General features: G+C 45.8%; 1 long non-coding RNA gene across 1 annotated transcript; it reads left to right on the forward strand.

Annotated features, from left to right (window-relative positions):
- Positions 1–587: 587 nt before the first annotated feature.
- Positions 588–25,913, forward strand: LOC137356528 (uncharacterized). The gene is made up of 4 exons (XR_010971096.1): positions 588–847; positions 12,564–12,640; positions 13,852–14,003; positions 25,726–25,913. It is a non-coding gene; the product is annotated as an uncharacterized lncRNA (long non-coding RNA).

Below are 25,913 nucleotides of genomic sequence, written 5' to 3' on the forward strand. Positions count from 1 at the left end.
CATAAATAAAGTATAGGAGGCACTTCAAAACAGACTGATTTATATAGCACATTTTCCTGCAGTCGTGTGGATTACAACACATAGTGATTGCAATGAAATATTGTTGCAGCAACTTCACATCATGTTGGATTCTCATGATAATTCACAGTACTAAATGACTAGGGTTGTGTTACATGTGTTACATGTTTAGGGCCTTTCCTTAGATATACTCGTTTATACTGTGGTGATAATCACTCCCATAAGCAGTCTGAGCTTCTTATGTTTAGGGATGTAACTCAGGAGTATAACAGGTGTATCCCCTTATCATTATAAGATATTTGTGGACTTTATCAATTTTTCTGAAGGAGGAACAGGCAGACACACAGTGAGACAATGCTCGATATAAATTGTCAAGTTTTTTTGTTTTACAAGCAGATATATAGAGCAACACTTATGATCAGATTAGATTAGTTCAGTCAGTGGAACCTGTCCTTGTGTAATATTTTACTTCCTTTGCAGGGCTTCACTGTTTCTTGTAGCTTATTTATTTTTAAAAAACCCGACTGTAGCCTTTGCTAGGCCTGACTGTCCCTGTGGGTAATTTTCAAATTCAAATCAATGGAACGAAAATCGGCTGGGTTCTCCTGGACGATCTGTTCCATCAGGTTAGCACCTAGGTGGTGAATGTTGATAATTAGCCCCTTTGTCTCTGTTTTTGTTTTAATTTCCCCCTGTATACAGCTGAAGATCTGTTAGATCCCATATCAAGCACCCATGATCAGAGATGGCCCAACACAATGGCTGGAATTTTTCAAAAAGGTAAGGTGTCCTGCTGCCTGGACCGAAAGCAAGACCCAACCATGTGCAGGTGAGTGGAAAAAGCCTGAACATCATTTTAGTGGTGGTGACCAATTTAGTTGCCACCACCAGGGCTGCTGTCATCAGGGGCCAGCAGCCTCGGTACTACCACTGATAGAGGTGGCTGCAGTTGAGGCAGCAGGAAGAGGGTTCCTCCATGCTGAGACACCTTTACAGGCAAGCTAAGTTTATTTTTAACTGAGCCGGGGCCAGGCAGGCATTGGGAAGGGCAGGTTGGGGGGTGGGGAGGGGTGAGGTTGCACCCTCCAGTGGCAGTGCCATAGCTGCAGCAGTGGCTGTTGCTGTTGGGGGGGGGGGGCATCCATGGGCTATGGAGTGGCTATAAAGGAGGACAACCCCCATTGGGAACACATTGGGAGGCAGCCAGGGTTTACTTGCCAGTACTCCCCATGCAGTGGTAGCCCCTTCCAATGTTGGTAAAATGCTGGTTTGGGCAGGAGGTAGCCCTTAATTGGCACCCACCTCTGGTCAGTGGGCAGCTGCACTGTTGCGGTTCCTTTTGCTGGTAATATCCCATGGTATTGGCAAGACATTGGAACGCCCATCCCAATGCCTTCCATTACCATTTTCCAAAACCTCTTGTCTCCCAGCCTATCTCCAGAGGGCTGGTAAAATACTCAATGTGTTTATGAAGGGCTGAATTTTATCATCCCTTTAGGGATGGGCAGGGTGGCATGGGAGGGTGGGGGTGGGGCGAAGTGGGTGCATAAAAGAGCAAGGGAAGGTGGGGGGTGGAGTGCCTGTTGCCTTACTGATGCCATTCAACTTTGTCAGGAGTGGAGAAGGCTGAAGATGGCCTTCCTGCCCAGAGGTCAATTGAGGCCCAATGGTGGCCAATTAATGGCCACTCAAGGGCCTCTTCTCAATGTTACTAGAATGTTACCAGCGGCATGGGCGCCCTTTGCCATGTGGGAAGGCCACCCAGCAGCACTAGATGGCTTCCCTGCGAGCTGCGGTTGGGGGGGCCTTCCTGCTTGGTCAATCTGTGGATCTTGGAGGGCCCATGGTAGCAAAGGCCACCCTGTGCCAACAGCTTTTGCTGCCCTCAAGAACCCCTCTTTGACCACTCAACAGGACCTGGCCCGGTGAGCATGTCTCCACTTACCTGCAGTTTGGGGCTCCACGGTTGCTTCTGGTCCCAGGCCTACCAGCAGTGGCCACCGCTCCCAGTGGCATTGATGAGCTTCCAGCCCTCTGATTGGCTGGCAGTTCTTGGAGCTGGGACCCCGACCTTAAAAGGACGGGGACCCCGACACCAGGCAGTTAACTGCCTGAACACTGTAAAATTCAGTTGCTGGTTCTCAAAATGGCTGAGGCGGGGTTCCCCTTGCCTTTCTGGCCTGGCATCGAGACCTCCGCTTCCTGCATAAAATCCAGCCCGAAGTGTTTATTGATTCCAGATATAAGCTAACAAATGGCTTACTGCTCATAGTCTCTGGGGAAAACAATTTTCATTAGGATGTAAGCCAGATTTATTTTGGCTTGTCTTTTTTCCTAAACTTGTGTGAATATGCTATGCTTCAAACCACAACATTTAAAGGCATGCCTTTTCAAATCCTTTCTGTGGAAAAACGGTCAAAACAATTTGGAAACATGATGACAGATGATGTCTTTTGCACTCTCGGTTATGTAACAGGTACAGTAGAATTTGTGGATCCAACAAACAAATTTTAATCCACAAAGCTGGGAGTTGGGTACACTGATCATTTGTGCTGTTTGTGAAGTCAGTCACCACATCCAGATTCCAGTGGATAGTGAAAATCCGAGTAACCAATCACAGTTCACATAAATTTCAAAAGGGCAAGTTATGCAGCTGTCACGTTTAGGGATCTTTTGACCATTTTTCCATAGAAAGGATTGGCAAAAGGAATTGTTTATATTTTAAAGCATCCACATTCATGCACTGAAAAAAATATGGAGTGGGGGTGAGTTGGTCTGGGTGGTCTGAGGTAAATCAGTAGTTAAGCTGCTAATGAGTTTGCTTTGATATAGCAACTTGCATTTATTTAGACAAAGTAACATAGGAAATTGTCCCAAGGCACTGTACAGAAATGTAATCAGACAAAACTTGGCACCAAGCCAAAAAGGAGATATTAGGCAGAATTTTAACCACTTAAACTGGGGTGGGGAGATGGGCGTGTGTAGTTCATGTATAGGTGAGGGCTTAAATCCCCCAAAATGCCAGCATGTTTGAAATCCGACATGATCATATTCACTTTTGGCTTTTGCCAGGGTATGTTTGTAGATGTCATAGCATTATTTAGAGTCACTTATGGCATAGGAGGAGACCATTCGGCTCTTCGAGTCTATGCCAGCTCTCTGCAGAGCAATCCAGTCAGTCCCACTCCCCTGCTCAATCCCCTTAGCCCTGTAACTTTCGTTCCTTCAAGTGGCCATCCAATTTCCTTTTGCAATTATTGATCATCTCTGCTTTCAACATCCTCGTGGACAGCAAGTTCCAGGTCATTACCACTCACTGTCTAAAAAAGTTCTTCTTCACATTCCCCCTACATCAATCTGTGTCCCCTAGTCCTTGTACCATCAGTTAATAGGAACAGTTTTTACTTGTCTAACTTATCTAAGCCTGTTATAATCTTGTACAACTCTATTAAATCTCCCCTCAATCTCATTTGCAGCAGGGAGAACAACCCCAGCTTTTCCATCCTAACCTTGTAATTAAAATCCCTGATCCCTGGAACCATTCACGGTGGGCCAAAAGGCCTGCTTCTGTGCTGTATAACTCTATGACGCTATTCTGGTAAATTTCCTCTGCACCCTCTCAAGGACTCTCACATCCTTCCTAAAGAGTGGGGACCAGAACTGGATACAATGCTCTATTTGTGTCCTAACCAGAGCTTTATAAAGGTTCAACATAACATCCCTGCTTTTGTACTCAATACCTCTATTTATGAAGCCCAAGATCCCATATGCTTTGCTGATCACTCTCTCAATAGATCCTGCCACTATCAAGGATCAATGCACATGCACCCTCTGTTCTTCCACACTCTTTAGAACTGTGCCAATAATTCTACATTGCCTCACCCTATCCCTTCTTCCAAATGCATCACCTCACACTTGTCTGCCCATTATGCTAGTCTATGTATGTTCTGTTACAGGCAGTTCATATCATCCTCGCTGTTTGCCATACCTCCAAGTTTGGTGTCATCAGCAAATTTTGAAATCAACTAATTTATATATATATAGTTTTCCCAGCACTGACCTTGGGGAACTCCACTGTTGCTTGGTCCAATCAGGAGCCACTGCAAGTAAAAGGCAAACTCCAAGCAACCCTCCAGCATAAAGGAAGACAACTGGAAGAGACTTTATGTGTCTTACACAATCAAGAATTTTCTTTACTGAGCAGGAATGCATGCTTATAACTGCAGTTAATTGACAAGGTAGCCAAAGTCAAACAAACAAAGGTAAACAATTCCTTTCAAACAGAATTGCCAAAGCTGTTCACAGGGCTCGGAAAACTAAAGATGAAGTACAAGATCACTCTGAAGGAAGGGACCAGACCAGTGTGTACCTTCACACCAAGAAGAATACCTCATCCCTTATTCACCAAAGTCCAAGTACAGGAGGAGATGACATGAATGGACGTTATCTCTCCAATAACACTGGTGTTCAGCCATGGTTCCTGTCCAGCCACCAAATAAAACTCTGTGACTGTGCCCGGGCTTATCACAGCTCAACAAAGCAGAAGCTTGTGAGATTCACCCAGTGTCTATGGTGGATGACAGTTTATCGAATCTCTCTCAGAGCACCATGTTTACAAAACTCGATACCAATAGTGGGTTTTGGCAGGTACTCTTGGATGAGAACTCAAATTTATTGACTACATTCATAACACCTTTTGGGCAGTTTTCTCTTAAGAGGTTACTGTTCGGAATAACCTCCGCACCAGAGATTTTTAAACGATCAATGTACAATATCCTAGTAGGGCTCACAGGAGTGATATGCCACGTGGATGATATTCTGATACATGGAAAGTCAGTGGAGGAACATGATCACAAAGTCAGAGAGATTCTACAGAGACTTCAAGAAGCAGGACTGACTTTAAGCAAGAAGTGTGAATTTTAAAAGACTTTGGCCTGAATCTTCTTGTTCTGCCGCCGGGACGCAAGGTCGCAGCGGCCTATTAACAAATTATGTGGCGGGGTGGCCTCGACGACGCCGTGAATGGTATCACCTGAGATGGGAGCAGGAGCTGGTGTTACTTTTAAAAGGTTGCCAGCCCTGCAGACAGTTCCAAAGATGCAGTTTGCCCCTACTCTCTCCCCTATGCAAAGCATGCAGAGCTCATCCCTTCGACCCTGCTTGCTGACAGAGCAATGCAGAATTCACCCCTTCCACCCCTATTGCTGATACATGGTTAATGGATGCATATTCCAAAACCTCCCTCATTCTGCGACTTAAATTGAATGCAATGTCCAAGTTCACTGCAAAAATGAATAAAAACAGGGTATTACCTACCAAATAAAAATAAAAAAATCCTTTGCAGGCACTGAGGACTCTTACCTAGGTGACGTCAGCTTTTCAAAGACAGGAATGTGAAGGCACATGAGTTCCACATGTTGAGCTGAAGATTGGGAACGGTTGGTAGGATCGCGGCGAATTCCATTAAAATGTGTGCAAACAGGCAATTTCAGTATTTAAAGCATGTCCCACTGTAGAATGGTGGAGGTGCCGCCACGGAGCTTCCTCGCTGCCGGGAAGATCGGGCCCAGCAATCCCGATGTCGGGCTCCGTAGTGGACCACTGTCACTCCGATCTCCTGCCACTTCCCCGCCACAGAATCCAACATTGGGCTGGGAACAAAATCCAGCCCTTCAATTTGTTTCTTGGACCACATTGTGAGTGAAGAAGGAATAATGGCAGATCCTCAGAAAACAAGGGCCATTAAGGATTTTCCTATCCCGACAACAGTTCAGCAACTCGAGAGATTTCTCAGAATGGTAAATCAACTCACAAAGTTTTTACCTCACTTAGCACAAATAACTGAACTGCTAGGACAACTTCTAAGAAAACAGCAAATGTGATGTTGAGGTGCCTACCAGGAACAAGCTTTCCAGAAAATTAAACAGATGCTAATTTCTCCGGAGGTGTTGACACACTACAATCCTACACTGCCTATGACAACAGCAGCATATGCCTCTTCGGACAGCTTGGGTGCAGTTCTTTTTCAGGAACAAACTGATGGTTCCCATAGATCTATTTTCTATGCGTCAAGGGCACTGTCAAACACAGCTGTGCAGTTATCAAAAAAGAAGCTCGAGCTGTCACATGGGTGTGTGAAAAATTTTCAAACTACATCATTGGAATACAGACCACAAGCTATTGGTTTCTTTATTAGATGAAAAAGAAATAGCAAAAATGCCTCCACGTATACAAAGATTTCACCTCAGATTAATGAGGTACACATATGAAACGGTACACATCCACGGGAAGTTCCAATCGTCAGCCGAGGAGCAATCGAGGGCAACTGTAGATCATCCATCACAGAAAGACTGAATTTTGAATGTGACACACAGCACCAAGTTGGCCAGCAAGCACACAGAAGTTGTGAGAAATACGACAAGCACAGAAGAATGACAAAGAGTGCATTCGCATTGGACAATGTTGTATAGATGGGTGGCCACAAGAAAGTCCATGAGTATCAGAAATACTTTACCATAATTGACGACTTATTAGTTTATAAAAACAGAATTGTTATTCCTACTTCAATGAGATCCAATATCTTAGATAGGGGGTAGGTGGTGGCGTAGTGGTATTATCACTGGACGAGTAACCTAGAGACCCAGGGTATTTCTCTGGGGCCATGGGTTCGAATCCCACCACAGCAGAAGGTGAAATTTGAATTAATAAATCTGGAATTAAAAGCTAGTCTAATGATGGCCATGAAACCATTGTCAATTGTTGTAAAAACCCATCTGGTTCACTAATGTCCTTTAGGGAAGGAAATCTGCTGTCCTTACCTGGTCTGGCCTACATGTGACCCCAGAGCCACAGCAATGTGGTTAACTCTTACATGCCCTCTGAAATGGCTTTAGCAAGCCACTCAGTTGTACCTAACCACTACAAAATTAATAAAAAGGAATGAAACCGAAATGACAGACCCACCAGAGGTGGTGGCACAGTAGTATACAGTAGGAAGGGAGTTGCCCTGGGAATCCTCAACATCGACTCCGTCTCATGGCATCACGTCAAACATGGGCAAGGTAACCTCCTGCTGATTACCACCTACCACCCTCCCTCAGCTGATGACTCAGTACTCCACCATGTTGAACACCACTTGGAGGAAGCACGGAGGGTGGCAAGGGCACAAAATGTACTCTGGGTGGGGGACTTCAATGTCCATCACCAAGAATGGCTCAGTAGCACCACTACTGGTCGAGTCCTAAAGGACTTGGCTGCTAGACTGGGTCTGCGGCAGGTGTGGGGGAACCAACACGAGGGAAAAACACACTTGACCTCGTCCTCACCAATCTGCCTGCTGCAGATGCTTCTGTCCATGACTGTATTGTTAGGAGTGACCACCGCACAGTCCTTGTGGAGACGACGTCCCGCCTTCACATTGAGGATACCGTCCATCTTGTTGTGTGGCACTATCACCGTGCTAAATGGGATAGATTTCGAACAGATCTAACAATGCAAAACTGGGCATCTATGAGACGCTGTGGGCCAGCAGCAGCAGCAGAATTGTACTTAACCACAATCTGTAACCTCATGGCCCGGCATATCCCCCACTCTACCATTACCATCAAGCCTGGAGACCAACCCTGGTTCAATGAAGAGGGCAGGAGGGCATGCCAGGAGCTGCACCAAGCATTCCTCAATAGGAGGTGTCAACCTGGTGAAGCTATAACACAGGACTATCTGCGTGCCAAACTGCGAAAGACAGAGCTAAGCGATCCTATAACCAACGGATCAGATCTAAGCTCTGCAGTCCTGCCACATCCAGCCGTGAATGGTGGTGCACAATTAAACAACTAACTGGAGGAGGTGGCTCCACAAATATCCCCATCCTCAATGATGGGGGAGCCCAGCACATCAGTGCGAAAGATAAGGCTGAAGCATTTGCAACAAATTTCAGGCAGAAGTGCCGAGTTGATGATCCATCTCGGTCTCCTCCTGAAGTCCCCGGCATCTCAGATGCCAGACTTCAGCCGATTCCATTCGCTCTGCGTGATATCAAGAAATGACTGAAGGCACTGGATACTGCAAAAGCTATGGTCCCTGACAACATTCCGGCAATAGTCCTGAACACCTGTGCTCCAGAACTTGCTGCGCACCTGACCAAGCTGTTCCAGTACAGCTACAACACTGGTATCTACCCTGCAATGTGGAAAATTGGCCAGGTATGTCCTGTACACAAAAAGCAGGACAAGTCCAACTCAGCCAATTACCGCCCCATCAGCCTACTCTCAATCATCAGTAAAGTGATTGAAGGTGTCATCAACAGTGCCATCAAGCAGCAATAACCTGCTCAGTGATGCTCAGTTTGGGTTCCGCCAGGGCCACTCAGCTCCTAACCTCATTACAGCCTTGGTTCAAACATGGACAAAAGGGCTGAACTCAAGAGGTGAGGTGAGAGTGACTGCCCTTGACATCAAGGCAGCATTTGACCGAGTATGGCATCAAGGAGCCCCAGCAAAACTGAGGTGAATGGGAATCAGGAGGAAAACCCTCCGCTGGCTGGAGTCATACCTAGCGCAAAGGTTATGGTTGTTGGAGGTCAATCATCTGAGCTCCAAGACATCATTGCAGGAGTTCCTCAGGGTAGTGTCCCAGACCCAACCATCTTCAGCTCCTTCATCAATGACCTTCCTTCAATCATAAGGGGATGTTTGCTGATGATTGCACAATGTTCAGCACCATTCCTGACTCCTCAGATACTGAAGCAGTCTGTGTAGAACTGCAGCAAGACCTGGACAATATCCAGGCTTGGGCTGATAAGTGGCAAGTAACATTCGCGCCACACAAGTGCCAGTCAATGACCATCTCCAACAAGAGAGAATCTAACCATCTCCCCTTGACATTCAACAGCATTACCATCGCTGAATCCCCCACTATCAACATCCTAGGGGTTACCAGTGACCAGAAACTGAACTGGAGTAGCCATATAAATACCGTGGCTATAAGAGCAGGTCAGAGGCTGGGAATCCTGAGGTGAGTAACTCACCTCCTGACTCCCCAAAGCCTTTCCACCATCTACAAGGCACAAGTCAGGAGTGTGATGGAATACTCTCCACTTGCCTGGATGGGTGCAGCTCCAACAACACTCAAGAAGCTCGACACCATCCAGGACAAAGCAGCCCGCTTGATTGGCACCCCATCTACAAACATTCTCTCCTTCCACCACAGCCGCACAGTGGCAGCAGTGTGTACCATCTACAAGATGCACTGCAGCAATGCACCAAGGCTCCTTCGACAGCACCTTCTAAACCCGCGACCTCTACCAACTAGAAGGACAAGGGCAGCAAATCCATGGGAACCCCACCACCTGCAAGTTTCCCTCCAAGTCACACACCATCCTGACTTGGAACTATATCGCCATTCATTATCTGTCACTGGGTCTAAATCCTAGAACTCCCTTCCTAACAGCACTGTGGGTATACCTACCACAAATGGACTGCAGCGGTTCAAGAAGGCAGCTCACCACCACCTTCTCAAGGGCAATTAGGGATGGACAATAAATGCTGGCCTGGCCAGCGATGCCCACATCCCATGAATGAATAAAAAAAAAGATTGAGTACACCAAGGCCATTTGGGTATAACCAAGTGCAGAGAGAGGGCACAATCTTTGGTATGGTGGCCTGGGATATCTAAGGATAACCATGATCAACAACTGTCAGACATGTGTGATACAGAGGCCAGAATGGTATGAACCTCTGTTGAATACCCAATTTCCAACTAGACCTTGGCAAAGGTTAAGCAAGGATTTATTCATGTTTGGTACGGAGTCATATATCATCATTATCGACTACTTTTCCAGGTGAATAGAAGGCAGATGATTACATTCTATGACCAGCAAGGTAGTTCTCAGAATCCTTGCGGACATCTTCATGACACATGGGATTCTGGATGAAATATTATCAGACATGGGGCGGCACAGTGGCGCAGTGGTTAGCACCGCAGCCTCACAGCTCCAGCAACCCGGGTTCAATTCTGGGTACTGCCTGTGTGGAGTTTGCAAGTTCTCCCTGTGTCTGCGTGGGTTTTCTCCAGGTGCTCCGGTTTCCTCCCACATGCCAAAGACTTGCGGGTTGATAGGTAAATTGGCCATTATAAATTGCCCCTAGTATAGATAGGGATAGGTGGGGATGTGGTAGGAATATGGAATTAGTGTAGGATTAGTATATAAATGGGTGGTTGATGGTCGGCACAGACTCGGTGGGCCGAAGGGCCTGTTTCAGTGCTGTATCTCTAAACATAAACTAAACTACAACAGACCACAGTTTGCGAACGTTTGTTTTACCCAGTTTGCTATGAAGATGGGCTTTCAACATCTTGTGAGCTCACTGAGGTATCCACAGTCCAATGGCGAGGCAGAACAAGGTGTGAGAACCATAACATTTTTATTCAAGAGAAATGAAGATCTTCCTCTCTCACTCCTAGTTTATTGTTCAAAGTCACTGCTGTGTGGATTATCACCAGCAGAATTACTAATGGGAAGGAAGTTAAGAGCACATCTTCCAATGCTGCCTCATCAATTATGCCTGGATTGAAGATTCAAGACTATGACAAAGTTTGAGAAAATGAAAACTCCTACAGAAGGAAACAAACCCAGAATGACAATAGGAGATTTCAAGCGAGAAGCTTACCCAAATTAAACAATGGTCAAAACGTTTGGATATGTTACCTGGAACGAGAAGATACAGTAATCCATAAACATGAGGACTATCAGTGATGATATGTTATATGAACAAATAAAGGGAACATACAAAGGAATCGAAGGAATATCATTCCTATTCCACAAAAGCAACAGCCAGTAATCCATCTGCAAGACCCAGATGAAGAGGAACAAACCCAAACCTAATGGAATACTACAACCTGTAGAAACGAAAAACCAAGTCAGCAACCCAGACTTCCTACGAAGACTACTGATTGTCCCAGACAGATTACAACCAGATCAGGGAGAGTCATCAAACCTCCGATGACACTGAATCTGTCAAGTTAGAGACTTGGGGGAGGAGACAGAGTAGACAAGTTATAAATGTATATATGTTTGGAAACATGTTGGATAAAGACTTGGGGGGAGATGTAGTATAATTATGTAAAGGGTTAATACTAAAGACAGTGAGAGAGACCCATCCTGCTGTACGAGCAACGATCTAACAGTCATGTGAGATAGGTTTGACAAGAAAGTATAGCAGCATGAAGGATGCTAGCTTAGGTGGCTTGTGGAGAGTGTATATTGTAAATGTAAATAATAAAGAGTTGTTAGTTAACCTTTACGGAGCCGAAGACTTTTTCTGGAATGCTCTACAATGCTACTTGTACAAATACAACTAAACCCAGTAGGACAGATGTTTTATTTTGTGGGGAGAAAACGAGGAGTGCTTTTCCTGGACCAACATAGAAACTCCTGCTGGACTGTTTAATGTCCACCCCAAGATTTCCCCCTTCCCCAACTTAGACAGATCTACGAGCCAGCTCAGTGCGGGAGCTGGCCAATTTCCCACCCTTCCCAACTGCCGAGCTGCAACAGGTTGTTAATTTGACATTCCAGCTCGCTAGTGCCATTTAAATGACACCAGGTCCTAAATATGGTTCAAATTGATTAACGCCAGTTTCAGGTGGAAGTTGAATCCATCATCCATCTATCCAGCAATTTAAATGGACTGAAAATTTGTTGGGTTTCCTTAGGAATGTATGATGCTTCCAGCCTGAATTGGCTCTATGTGCTGTGGCCAAGTGAGGCAATACATACAGATACAGGAACAGGAAAATCTGCCCCTTTATATATTATAGATGGATGATATTTTAAAATGATATTAATACTTGAGTCTAGACATTAGGATAGACACAATTAAGGTCCACATTGCCTGAATGATTTAGATTTTGTCTACATAGTGAGTTCCCAGCACCATCAGTGGGCTTCACTCACTGTCCCTTCACCTTGGAACCTGTTTAATTCAGAAGTAAGGTAAATGTGTAGGAAAAAGGGTCAAAATGAAGTTAAAATGCTTTATATTATCATGGTGTTGAGTATAGAAGATTGCCCAGTTGTTTTCTAATAAAAGGTTAGAGCTTCAAAATGACAGTTGAATAAATCCTCTGCCTATTAAATATTAAACTAAGTCTTTCAATGTGAAAGATGGATTTGCTGTAAGCTTGACCTCTAAATACATATGAATCATCAGCAGTTTGTTGTTGCCTCTTTTTGTAATTAGCCAAAAATATATTTCCTTGATATTCTATTATTGACAGTTTGGTGTTATGTAAGAATGAAAAAAAACGTTACCTCGTCTCAGGGCATTTCACAAAATTTAGCACATGTCAGCATGACTTCAAACTCCTGAAAACAGACTTTTTTCCTTGTTTTTTGTCAAATATCTTTGATTTAAAGCTGTAAACAAAACTATATAATTATATTAAACATCATGTAATGCCAAGTGTTTATCTGTCATCTTGTCTGGTTGGCCTCTGGTATTATAGTTAAAGGAATTAAAAATGATCAACTTTTTTTATTTTGTCAGGTTTCTCCAGAGATCTGAAATAAAAACAGAAAATGATGGAAATATGCAAGAAGTAAATCAGAACCTGTAATGAAAAGGTAGGTAATTACATGTTGAGTGTGTCATATTTCAGAATTTCAGACAGGGGCTTGGTGTCATTTGTATTAAAATTATACTTTAAAGTTAACTTTTGTGGTCAGGAAGCACATTTACATGACAGCCACATACTAGGAATTCAGATTAGAAGTCACGTAAAGCATCTAGATAGATTGTCTGAGACAATGAAGCAATTAAACTGTAACATCCTTTTGAAGCCCTTCAGGAATTAGTTGTATGGAGCCCACATCTGGTCATGGCCAACTGCCTGTTCAATAGACAGTTCCTCAGACAAGTTCCCAGACAGGAAAAGGGTTGAATGTAAAACCCTTAACTTTCTGTCTGGAGACTGGAAAAAAAGAATAGGTAAACGCACATTCTGGGCCAAATTTTATGTTTTAAATGCCAGGCCTGGAGCTGGCCACATGCCACCTTGGAGGCAGGAGCAGCCGGCTGCTCAGGGTTCAGAGGCGGTCAGCCAATTAAGCCGAATACATTTGAACTCCGACCACGTGCGTTGTTGGGTTTGGGCCCAGAGGTGGGAAGTATGGAATCAAGTGACACCTTGGCAGTTGAAGTCGACATTTTTAAAGGGCTGCCAGGCCCGCAGTGCACTCTGCATTCGGAAGGCCTAGCAGAGGAGGATGTTATAGTACACGTTTAAAAATGGCTGACAGGAGATCCTATGCGGCCCCCATGCCTCCCTCCGGGTGCTCCTACAGGCTGCCAGGGAGAACACAGACAACTTGTTCCTGAGGGATAGGGGGCGGAGACTTGGGAGCCAAATCAAGCAGCCTCGATCCACATCACTGAAGAGGTCCGCAGCCATGGCACAAACCCGTGTTCATGGAAACAATGCTGCAAGTGGCTCAACGACCTCATCTGGGCTACAAAAGTGAGTATCATTTGATCCTTTCATTCTCCTGGGCCTTGTATCTGGTGTGGTAGGATGTTGCTTTTGGAGGAGAGCGATCAACCCTCCCCCTCCCACCGCAGGCATGGGCAAAGGGTCAGGGGAAGCATCATTTGTCAGTATCCTGTCACGGTGGCCCAGAAAGGAGGCCCTCTGTCATAGTGGAATCTCGGAGATCCCTGGGAAGGAAATACCTGCAGGAGGTGTCTATGTGCCCTCAGCAGTGGCAACTGCATGGTCAGAAGTCTATATGTTGGGATTAATGTTGCTCGAGGTCCAACATCTTCTTTCCCTCTGCAGAAGAAGAGGGAATTGGAGGCAACGTGTAGACGAGAGGTGGGCTGCCATTGCTACATGTGTTAACGTGATGAAGGAGGCGGCCACGGAGTTGGCCGCATTGCAGGATGGACTAAGTGATATGGATGGAGAGACAGGGGCACCCTCCCAAGACAGTAAGTAAGGTCTTCATGGGGCACAATGTTGTATGTGGCATGTTGGAGCCTTGCTGCTCATCAGGCATCCGGTGCACACAGGGGTCCACATTGTAGGGCTGTGTGCAATGGAGGGATGGCAGGCGCGTGACCCTTACATATCTCTGTTCAGTCATGCATAGAATCGTAGAGTTATGCAGCACAGAAACAGGCCCTTTGTCCCATCATGTCCGTGCCAGCCATCAAGCATCTATCTATTCTAATCCCATTTATCAGCACTTGGCCCATAGCCTTGTATGCTATGGTGTTTCAAGTGCTTATCTAAATACTTCTTAAATGTTGTGAGGTTTCCTGCCTCTACCACCCCTTCAGGCAGTGTGTTCCAGATTCCAACCACCCTCTGGGTGAAAAAGATTTTCCTCAAATCCCTCTAAACCGCCTGCCCATTACTTTAAATCTATGCCCCCTAGTTATTGACACCTCTGCTAAGGGAAATATTTCTTCCTACCAACCCTATCTGTGTCCCTCATAATTTTGTATATCTCAATCAGGTCCCCCGTCAACCTTCTTTGCTCTAAGGAAAACAACCCTAGCCTATCCAGTCTCTCTTCATAGCTGAAATGCTCCAGCCCAGGCAACATCCTGGTGAATCTCCTCTGCACCCTCTCCAGTGCAATCACATCCTTCCTGTAGTGTGGCGACCAGAACTGTACACAGTACTCCAGCTGTGGCCTAACTAACGTTTTATACAGCTCCATCATAACCTCCCTGCTCTTATATTCTATGCCTCGGCTAATAAAGGCAAGTATCCCATATGCCTTCCTAACGACCTTATCTACCTGTGCTGCTGCTTTCAGTGATCTATGGACAAGTACACCAAGGTCCCTCTGACCCTCTGACCCTCTGTACCTCCTAAGGTCCTCCATTGTATATTCCCGTTCCTTGTTAGTCCTCCCAAAATGCATCACCTCACACTTCTCAGAACTAAATTCCATTTGCCACTGCTCCACCCATCTTACCAGCCCATCTATATCGTCCTGTAATCGAAGGCTTTCCTCCTCACTATTTACTCTTAACTTCTTGACCGATCTCCCATGCGGGACCTTATCAAAAGCCTTACAGAAGTCCATGTAGACTACACCAACTGCTTTACCCTCATCTACACCGATTCACCGCCTCGAAAAATTCAATCAAATTTGTTAGACACCATCTCCCCCTGACAAGGCCATGCTGACTATCCCTGATTAATCCCTGCCTCTCCTAGTGGAGATTAATCCTGTCCCTCAGAATTATTTCCAATAGTTTCCCTACCACTGCTGTTAGACTCATTGGCCTGTAATTACCTGGTTTATCCCTACTACCCTTCTTGAATAATGGTACCACCTCCAGTCCTCTGGCACCTCTCCTATGACCAGACAGGATTAGAAAATTTGTCTCAGATCCCCTGCAATCTCCTCCCTTGCCTCACAAAGCAGCCTGGGATACATCTCATCTGGGCCTGGGGATTGATCCACTTTTAAGCCCGCTAAAATCGCTAAGACCTCCACCCTTTCAATGCTAATTTGTTCAAGTATATCACAATCCCCCTCCCTGATCTCTACACCTACATCGTCCTTCTCCATTGTGAACACAGATGAAAAATAATCATTTAAAACCTCACCTACGTCCTGCGGCTCCACACACAGATTGCCACTTTGGTCCCTAATGGGCCCTACTCTTTCCACGGTTATCCTCTTGCCCTTAATATACTTATAAAATGCCTTGGGACTTTCCTTTATCTTGCCTGCTAGTGTTTTTCATGCCTCCTCTTCGCTCTCCTAATTGCTTTTTTAAGTACCACCCTACACTTTATATACTCCTCTAGGCCCTCCGCTGTTTTCAGCCCTCTGAATCTGCCATAAGCCTCTTTTTTTTGCTTTATCCATTCCTCTATAGCCCTTGACATCCAGGGTTCCCTGGACTTGTTGGTCCTACCCTTTACCTTTACGGGAACATGTTGGCCCTGAACTCTCACTATTTTCTTTTTGAATGACTCCCACTGGTCTGATGTAGACTTTCCTGAAAGTAGCTGCTCCCAGTCCATTCCCAGATCCTGTTTTATCGTATTGAAATCGGTTTTCCCCCTTTATTTACGGCCCATCTTTGTCCTTTTTCATAACTACCTTATATCTTACAGACTTATGGTCACTATCCCCAAAATGCTCCCCCACTGACATTTCTACCACTTGTCTGGCTTCATTCCCTAAGATTATAGAATTGACACAGTGGTGCAGTGGTTAGCACCACAGCTCCAGCGACCCAGGTTCAGTTCTGGATACTGCCTGTGCGGAGTTTGTATGTTCTCCCTGTGACCATGTGGGTTTTCGCCGGGTGCTCCGGTTTCCTCCCACAGCCAAAGGCTTGCAGGTTGATAGGTAAATTGGCCATTGTAAATTGCCTCTAGTGTAGGTAGGTGGTGGGGATGTGGTAAGGGATTTGGGATTAATGTAGGATTAGTATAGTTTAGTTTAGTTTAGAGATACAGCACTGAAACAGGCCCTTTGGCCCACCGAGTCTGTGCCGACCATCAACCACCCATTTATACTAATCCTACACTAATCCCATATTCCTACCACATCCCCACCTGTCCCTATATTTCCCTACCACCTACCTATACTAGGGGCAATTTATAATGGCCAATTTACCTATCAACCTGCAAGTCTTTGGCATGTGGGAGGAAACCGGAGCACCCGGAGGAAACCCACGCAGACACAGGGAGAACTTGCAAACTCCACACAGGCAGTACCCAGAATTGAACCCGGGTCGCTGGAGCTGTGAGGCTGTGGTGCTAACCACTGCGCCACTGTGCCGCCCTAATGGATGGTTGTTGGTCAGCACAGACTCGGTGGGCCGAAGGGCCTGTTTCAGTGCTGTATCTCTCTATGCCTCGATTAGGTCCAGTACCGCCTCTTGTAGGACTTTCTCCATACTAGCTCAAAAACTCTCCTGTATGCACTTCAAGAATTCCGCCCCCTTTAAGCCTTTTGCACTATGACTATCCCAGTTAATATTGGGGAAGTTGAAATCCCCTACTATTATTACCCTATTAGTTTTATACCTCTCTGAGATTTGCCTACATATCTGCTCCTCTATCTCTCCCTGACTGTTTGGAGGCCTGTAGTACACTCCCAGCAAAGTGATTACCCCTTTTTGTTTTTAGGTTCTACCCATATGGCCTCATTTGAGGAACTTCGAAGATATCATTCCTCCTTACTGCAGTAATTGACTCCTTGATCAACAGTGCAATGCCACCTCCTCTTTTACACCCCCACCCCCCTGCCTCCCCCTGTCATGCCAGGAGATTCTATACCCTGGAATATTAAGCTGCCAGTCCTGCCCTATCCCTCTGTGATAGCAGTAATAGCATATTCCAATGTATGAATCATCACCCTCAATTCATCTGCCTTACTTATAAGACTTCTTGCGTTAAAATAGATGCAATCCAGCCTTGCATTATTTGCCTGTGCCTTAAAAGCTCTATATTTGCTCTGCCTTCCAGACTGACTTAGTTTCTCTTCTATATTTGGCTGTGCATCACCCCCTACTGTTCCTCCACTCTGTATCCCATCTCCCTGCCAAATTAGTTTTAACCCCCCCCCCTCCCCACCGCCCCAAAAGCACTAGAAAACCTCCCTGCAAGGATGTTGGTCCCGTTCCGGTTCAGATGCAACCCTTCTGACTTGTACAGGTCCCATCTTCGCCAGAAACAGACCCAGTGATCCAAGAAACTAAAGCCCTCCCCCCTGCACCATGTCTTCAGCCACGCATTCATCTGCTTTATCCTCCTATTCCTATACTCACTAGCATATGGCACCGGGAGTAATCCAGACATTACAACCTTTGAGGTCCTGCTTTTTAATCTGCTACCTCGCTCCCTAAATTCTTGTTGCAGGACCTCATCCCTCTCTCTGCCTATGTCATCGGTACCAGTGTGAACCATGACCACTGTCTGTTCACCCTCCCCCTTCAGAATGTCCTGTAGCCGCTCCGTGACATCCTTGACCCTAGCACCAGGGAGGCAACATACCATCCTGGAGTCACGTTTGCGGCCACAGAAACACCTATCTGTACTCCTTACAACAGAATCCCCCATCACTATAGCTCTCCCATTTTTTTTCCTCCCCTCCTGTGTAACTGAGCCAACCGTGGTGACACAGATTTGGCTCTTGCTGCATTCCCCTGAGAAGCTATCTCCCCCAACAGTATTCGAAGCAGAAAATCTGTTAGAGAGGGAGATAGACCCAAGGGACTTCTGCACTACCTGCCCCTAGTTCTTTTAATCTGCTGTGCCAAATCAGAGAACAGTCGAATCCACGGGGGATCCTGCCACCTCTGAGGGGGAAAAAGGGGCCTCAGAGGGTCCATCGGCCCGCCTACTCCTCCGCCCTCCACCAGCGTGGATACATGTATCTCAGTGGGTTTGTGCACGAGTTTAGATCTGGGTACAGAATCTGGTGAGCATCGTACACACACCCGAGCAGTTGATGGAAGGGGTGACAGCCCAGGCCTCTGACAGTCAGAGGACTGTGGGAGGCCATACTCATGCTAAGCCCCAGGCTCATGATGTGTGTCTGATTTCTGGAACATCAAGGGAAATGCTTGAGCTGTAGCGAGAGGTGCAACAACATCGGGCAGAGATGCCAAAGGCTATGCGCGCCCAAGCATGGTTGATGAAGGAGTGCATGCAGCCCTTGACCTTGACATTGTCTCTGACTGGTGGCTGAGTGGCGTCCTCCATTGAGATATTGGCGGCTCTGTTTTCAGGAAAGTTGTGTCGACCTCCATACCCTCATCCTGATCATGGGTGCAGGGCAGCAGTGGCAAGGCCAGTGATAGGGGACCTCAAGTCACCACCAGGTCCTCTGTCCTCTCAGATCAACAGGGAGGCAGAAGCTTGCATGATCGGGAGGAGGAGTGTCTACTTTCCGCAGCTGGTGACTCCTCTCAGGGTGCTCCTGGTGTGGGAAGCAACTCCTCTTCTCTTTAACAGTCCCTCCAACATCTCTGTCAAAAGAGGGTGGTACTTCTTCTTTGCAGGAGAACCGCAGCATGCCTGACACCCTGCAACTGGGGGAATCCAGCGATGGCCTCGAAACCAATGGCCCTCTCAGCTTGTGAGTTGAGATCCATTCCGAAGCACACATAATCTCTGGCCCTCCTGAACAGGGCATTGGTGACCTCCTTGATGCACTCTTCTTCTTAGGCAGTCCCTCGGGAACGTGGATGACTTTCTTCCACTCCAGGGTTGTTGGTCCTTAGGTGACTGAATAGTCTAATCCTAATACTCCAGGACCTGAAGTTCATTTTGAGAGGGTGCAAGATGCCTGTGCGCGGGTTCTTTTAACGTGGGGTTGCCATTGCACACTGACTACCACACGGTCTGAGCGAAGCAAGGTATTTGTCCAAAGCAGGGATGGCCGAGACGATTGGAGACCAGGCTCCGCTACACAGACAGGGACTAATACACACACATGGCCAGCATGTCCAGCTGGTGAGCCCGTATGCAGGCTATGTGGATCTGCATCAGCGTGTTCTTGAAGTGTTAGCTGAAAGCCTGCTCTAAAGGCTGCTGTGACAAGGTCTCCCCAGGACTCCTCATGCAGCTGGCAGGATAAGGCTGAAGCAAAAAAACCAGGATAACTGGTGGCCAGTCACAGGCTCAACAGGATGCAATAATGTACTGCAGACTGCGAGATTCCACACATGTCCCCTGTGGATCCCTGGAATGATCCAGTGGCGTAGAATGTTCAGCACTACAGTGAACTTCAGGGCAACTGGTACTGGATTCCCACCAAGACCCCTGGGGCACAGCTCATTATGCATATGGCACATAGTTCAGTCACGGCCTCCCTGGAGAAGCAAAGTCTTCATTGGTACTGCTTCTCGGACATCAGAGGCCGCTGAAGTCCCTCCTGTAGGCTCATAAGCCTTTGTGGTGCTGCTGCAGGTGCTTGGCCCTCCCTCCCACTCAGCTGCACCTTGTCTTCAATAGGGTCCCTGAAGCCTGGATGAATGAGTGAATGAGGCCCATGATAAGTGGCCTGCCCTGAAAGGCAGTCCTTCCATGCCAGTGGCCCCCTCTTGATGCCCCAACTTGTGATCCTTGTCCAGGTGTTACTTCCCTGTTGCCCTCTTGCATTGGCCTCCCTACAGCACAACCAACCTTCCCCTCACTCCTGCATGCTAAGCTCAGCCCTTCCTTCGTAGCTTCAGATAGCCTTCAGGCCCTCAATGGTTGATCTATGAAGAGAGACTGGATAGGCTAAGGTTGTTTTCCTTCGAGCAGAGAAGGCTGAGGGAGGACCTGATTGAGGTATACAAAATTATGAGGGGCATTGATAAGATAGATAGGAAGAAACTTTTTCCCTTAGCGGAGGAGTCAATAACCAGGGGGCATAGATTTAAGGTAATGGGCAGGAGGTTTAGAGGGGATTTGAGGAAAAACATTTTCACCCAGAGAGTGGTTGGAATCTGGAACACACTGCCTGAAGGGGTGGCAGAGGCAGGAACCCTCACAACATTTAAGAAGTATTTAGATGAGCACTTGAAACGCCATAGCATACAAGGCTACAGGCCAGAAAATGGGAAATGGGATTAGAATGGATAGGTGCTTGATGGCCAGCACAGACACAATGGGCCGAAGGGCCTGTTTCTGTGCTGTATGACTCTCTCTTTCCCTCTCCCTCCCTCTCTCCCGAACTCAGGACATGTTTGTGGTTTTTGGCGGGCGTTTAAAAAAAAATCGGAACCCGCTGGAAAAACCCAAACTTGTCCTGAGTTCGGAGCTGCTGTTCCCGCTCCTGTCAGCTGTGAAACTGAAACTGTTGGCTGTGAATTGTTTTAAAGATGGACTTGTCTGGAAAGATGAAGTAAATGGAAAATTTCTCATTCCTGAAATTAGCAATTACAGACCTCAAAAACTTTTACCACAGACACTGGTGTCACACCTGTGATTGGCCAGCAGCTCTTAGAGGCGAGTTCCTCGTCCCTTTAAAGTCTTTAAGGGACAAGGGTTGCGCCTCCTAAAACTTAGACAAAAAAAGACCGGAGGATCGCTCCAAGCCGGGTGTGGGGGGAATAAAATAAAGCAGAGGCGGGGATCCCCCCACCTTTTTGGCTCTTCCACCAAGCTCATAGGCAGTGAGTTTCAGTTCATTACCACTCACTGTGTAAAAACGTTCTTCCTCACATCTCCCCGACATCTCTTGTCCAAAACCTAGTGTTGTGTCCCCTAGTCCTTGTACCATCATCTAATTAGAAGAGCTATTTTAGAATCATAGAATCATAGAAAGTTTACAGAAAGAGGCTGCCTGGCCCATGGTGTCTGCACCGGCTGAAAAGAAAAGGGCCTCCCAGCCTAATCCCACTTTCCAGCATCTGGCCCGTAGCCTTGCAGGTTACGGCATTTCAGGTGCACATCCAGGCACCTTTTAAATGAGATGAGGTTTTCTGCCTCTACCACCCTTTCAGGCAGTGAGGTCCAGACCATCACCACCCTCTGGGTGAAAACTTTTTCCTTATCTCCGCTCTAATCCTTCTACCAATCACTTTAAATGTAAGCCTCCTGGTCATTAACCTCTCTGTTAAGGTAAATAGGCCCTTTCCATCCACTCTATCCAGAACGCTCACATCTCAATCAAATCTCCCCTCAGCTTCCTCTGTCCCAGCCTATCCAATCTTTCCACATAGTTGCAATTTTCCAGTCCTGGCAACATCCTCATAAATCTCCTCTGTGCTCTCTCTAGTGCTTTTACATCTTTTTTGTAATGAGGTAACCAGAACTGCACACAGTACTCAAGTTGTGGCCTAACTGATGTTTTATATAGTTCCAGCATAACTTCCCTACTGTTATATTCTATGCCTCGACTAATAAAGGAAAGGATTCCATATGCCTTGTTAACCACCTTATCGACCTGTCCTGCTACCTTCAAGGATCTGTGGACATACACACTAAGGTCCCTCACTTCCTCTATACCTGTCAGTATCCTCCCATTTATTGTGTATTCCTTTGCCTTGTTTGACTTACCCAAATGCATCACCTCACACCTCTCTGAGTTAAATTCCAGTTGCCACTTTTCTGTCCACCTGACCAGTAGGCTGATATTTTCCTATAGTCTACAGCTATCCTCCTTGTTATCAACCACACCGACAATTTTTGTGTTGTCTGCAAACTTTATTTATTTATTTAGAGATACAGCACTGAAACAGGTCCTTCAGCCCACCGAGTCTGTGCCAACCATCCATCCATTTATACTAATCCTACATTAATCCCATATTTCTACCACATCCCCACAATTCCCCTACCACCTACCTATACTAGGGGCAATTTATAATGGCCAATTTACCTATCAACCTGCAAGTCTTTGGCTGTGGGAGGAAACCGGAGCACCTGGCGAAAACCCACGCAGTTACAGGGAGAACTTGCCAACTCCACACAAGCAGTACCCAGAATCAAACCCAGGTCGCCGGAGCTGTGAGGCTGCGGTGCTAACCACTGTGCCACACTTACATCCAAATTATTAATATGTAGCACAAAAAGCAGGGGAGCTGGCACTGAGCCCTGTGGAACCCTACTGGATACAGCCTTCCAGTCGCAAGAACACCTGTCAACAATTACCCTTTGTTTCCTGCCACTGAGTCAATTTTGTATCCACCTTGCTACATTCCCCTGGATCCCATGATTTTTTTTTAACCAGTCTGCCTTGTGGGATCTTGTCAAAAGCCTTGCTAAAATCCATATAGACTGCACTACCCTCATCTATCTTCCTTGTTACTTCCTTAAAAAATCAATAATGTCAGTCAGACATGACCTTCCCTGAACAAATCCATGCTGAATATCCTTGATTAATCCATCCTTTCTAAGTGACAGTTTATCCCGTCTCTCAGAATTGATTCCAATAATTTGCCCACAACTGAGGTTAAACTGACTGGCCATCCAAGGAATCGTGATTTTGATTCCCCTACCTTTCACCCTTGTTAGAATGCACCAAGACTGTACGTGAAACATCTTCTCCTTTGTTCGTCACCCGTTTTTCTTGTCAGTCTTTGGTTCCTTTTTACCCTGGCTAGATCCCTTCTCATTCCATTCAAGTTAGCCCTCTTCTATTTTAGAAGTCCTATTTTAGATTGTTGCTTGCTGTTCTTCATTGCGAATCTAAACCTTATGATAGTATCATTACTCTTACCCAAGTGTTCTTACACTTGGTATACTTGGCCCACCTCATTCCCCAGCACCAGATTCAGCAATGCTTCCTTCCTAGTTGGGCTGAGAACATACTGGTCAAGGAAGTTATTCTTGAACACATTTCAGAAATTCCTCCCTAGTCTTACCTTTTACTCTAACATTATCCCAATGGATCTTTGGGTAATTAAAGTCCTCCATTATCATCACTCTATAGTTCTTGCACATCATACCTTTTTTGCTTCTCAACTTTAACCAAATGGATTCTGTCTTAGCCCCCTCAAGGACATCCTCTCTTTCCAATACTGTAATGTTTTCCCTAATCAGTACTGCCACCCACCTCCCTTTCTTCTTCCATATCCTTTCTGAACACTTTGTATCCTTGAATATTAAGTGCCCGGTCTTCACCATTTTTAGCCATGTCTCCGTTATTGCAACTACATCATATTCCCAACTGTCTATTTACGCTTGTAGCTCACCAAGCTTATTCACCACACTTTGTGCATTTACATACTAAATTTGTCTTTGTATTCTTCATATTCCCTCGTCATCTGCTGCTACCTAATATGGTTCTACTTCCTTCTCTAGTACTATTCCATTTAAGGATGGAATTCCAGTGCTTAGGGCCTTGTCAGCTGAAGGCATGGCCACCATATTGAACAAAGGTTCCTAGTAACTACAGGCCAGTCAGTTTGACATCAGTGGTGGGTAAGGCTTTAGAAAAAATAGATAGGGGGATAAAATCAACAGGTACGTGGAGAGGTTTGAGTTAATTCAAGATAGGCGGCATGGATTTGTATAAGGCAGATCGTGTTTGACTAATCAAATTGAAAATCAGGCATGGTGCGCAGTTATCAAGAGAGAAGGAAGAAGAAACAAGCTGAAGATGACATCACCTGTGTCCAGCAGCTTCGGGAAGCAAGAACAGAATGGTTGCTGAATGTCTATTGCCTGTTGTTAAGTAGGCTGTTGCTTACTTAATAAACTCCTGTTTGACTTGCAAATATACTGCCTTATTGGGTAGAGTCTTGTTTAAAAACCCTAAAAAAAACTTCTAAGATCATGATGTTGATGCGATCATCCAAAATATGCTCATGGATAGCAAGAGCCTTGATCACAAGTGAACTGACATTCTGGAGGAAAGTGTGGAAAGGAGTGGTGATATCTGATCCACTAACAGAGTCCACAGGGTCAACATTGGGAGGGATGGATTAGACAAGAAGGAAATTGGCAAGATTTGCTTCCAGCGGGTATGTTGGGTGGGAAGGTCAGTGAGAGAGTAGGGTGGGGTGGTTAGGGTTGCTGTTCATTAGCAGGTTGTGACAAGTGCCTCAATGGCCCTTTGGAGGATGGCAAGGGAAGGAGAGACCCTGTACAATAATCAGAGTCAAGCCTGGAACAGTGGCAAGAGAGTAGGAAGGTCGAGGAATGCTGAAGAGTTGGAGTAGGGATTTGGTGGGATAGAGTACCTGAGAGGAAAGGTAGGAAAGGAAGGATGGTGACAGGAGAGAGGAGCCTAGGAGAGGTACAGAGATAAGATGTTAAAAGAGGGGAGATATAAGTGGAAATAGAAGCGATGGGCTGAGGTCTGGAGCGGCAGCCAAAATGCACACATGAATGGACAGAGAGAAACTCAAGTTATATAACCTTGATTACATAGCAAGATTAGGATGCACGTATCCTGGTAACAAATGGGGAATAGGACGGAGACCAGAGGAAATCCAGAGTGAGTGTGAGAGAACCCATGGTGAAATAAAGTTGACATAAATGGGATGGAATCAGCATTAAACATTAAAGAACTGTTGGCCAAGTTCAGAGACATGAAATAAAAACAAGAAATGCTGGAAATACTCAGCAGGTTTGGCAGCATCTGTGGAGAGAGAAGCAGAGTTAATGTTTCAGGTCAGTGACCCTTCTTCAGAACTGACAAATATTAGAAATGTAAAAGCTTTTAAACAAGTAAAGCAGGGGTGGGACAAGAGATTACAAAAGAGAAGGTGTTGATAGGACAAGGTCACAGTGAATAACTGACCAGAAGATCATGGAACAAAGGCAAACTGTATGTTAATGGTGTGCTGAAAGAGAAAGCGTTAGTACAGAGAGGGTGTGAATTGACTGGAAAATGAACAGCCCTGGCTCCAAGCACAAACATTAAAAAAAAGTGGGTAGGCACAGTAGAAACAAACTAAACAAACTAAAATAAAATAAACAAATAAAAAAGAAAAAAGAAAAAATAACTAAAAATAAAAAGGGGGGCCCGTCATGCTCTGAAATTGTTGAGCTCAGTGTTCAGTCCGGCAGGCTATAGCATGCCTAATTGGTAAATGAGGTGCCCCACCCCCGCTTTACTTTCTTAAAACCTTTTACATTTCCAATATCTGCCAGTTCTGATGAAGGGTCACTGACCTGAAGCGTTAACTTTGCTTCTCGCTCAACAGATGCTGCAGACCTGCTGAGTATTTTCAGCATTTCTTGTTTTAATTTCAGATTTCCAGCATATGCAGTATTTTGCTTTTATTTCAGAGACATGTGTGGTTGATGAGCGAAGTCCAGAAGCTACTTGAAGGGTAGAGTATTGGAGGGCACACTGTTGGAGGTATTTCCATGGGAATGAAGATTCAGGATGTGCCCTCAATCTCAGAGGGCAGAGAAACCATGGCAAAATTGGAGGTCACCAGAAGATCCAGGAGGGGGCAGAGAAATGTTCTTCA

Source organism: Heterodontus francisci, chromosome 1, assembly GCF_036365525.1.
Source record: "Heterodontus francisci isolate sHetFra1 chromosome 1, sHetFra1.hap1, whole genome shotgun sequence".
In the NCBI taxonomy this organism is placed as follows: Eukaryota; Metazoa; Chordata; class Chondrichthyes; order Heterodontiformes; family Heterodontidae; genus Heterodontus; species Heterodontus francisci.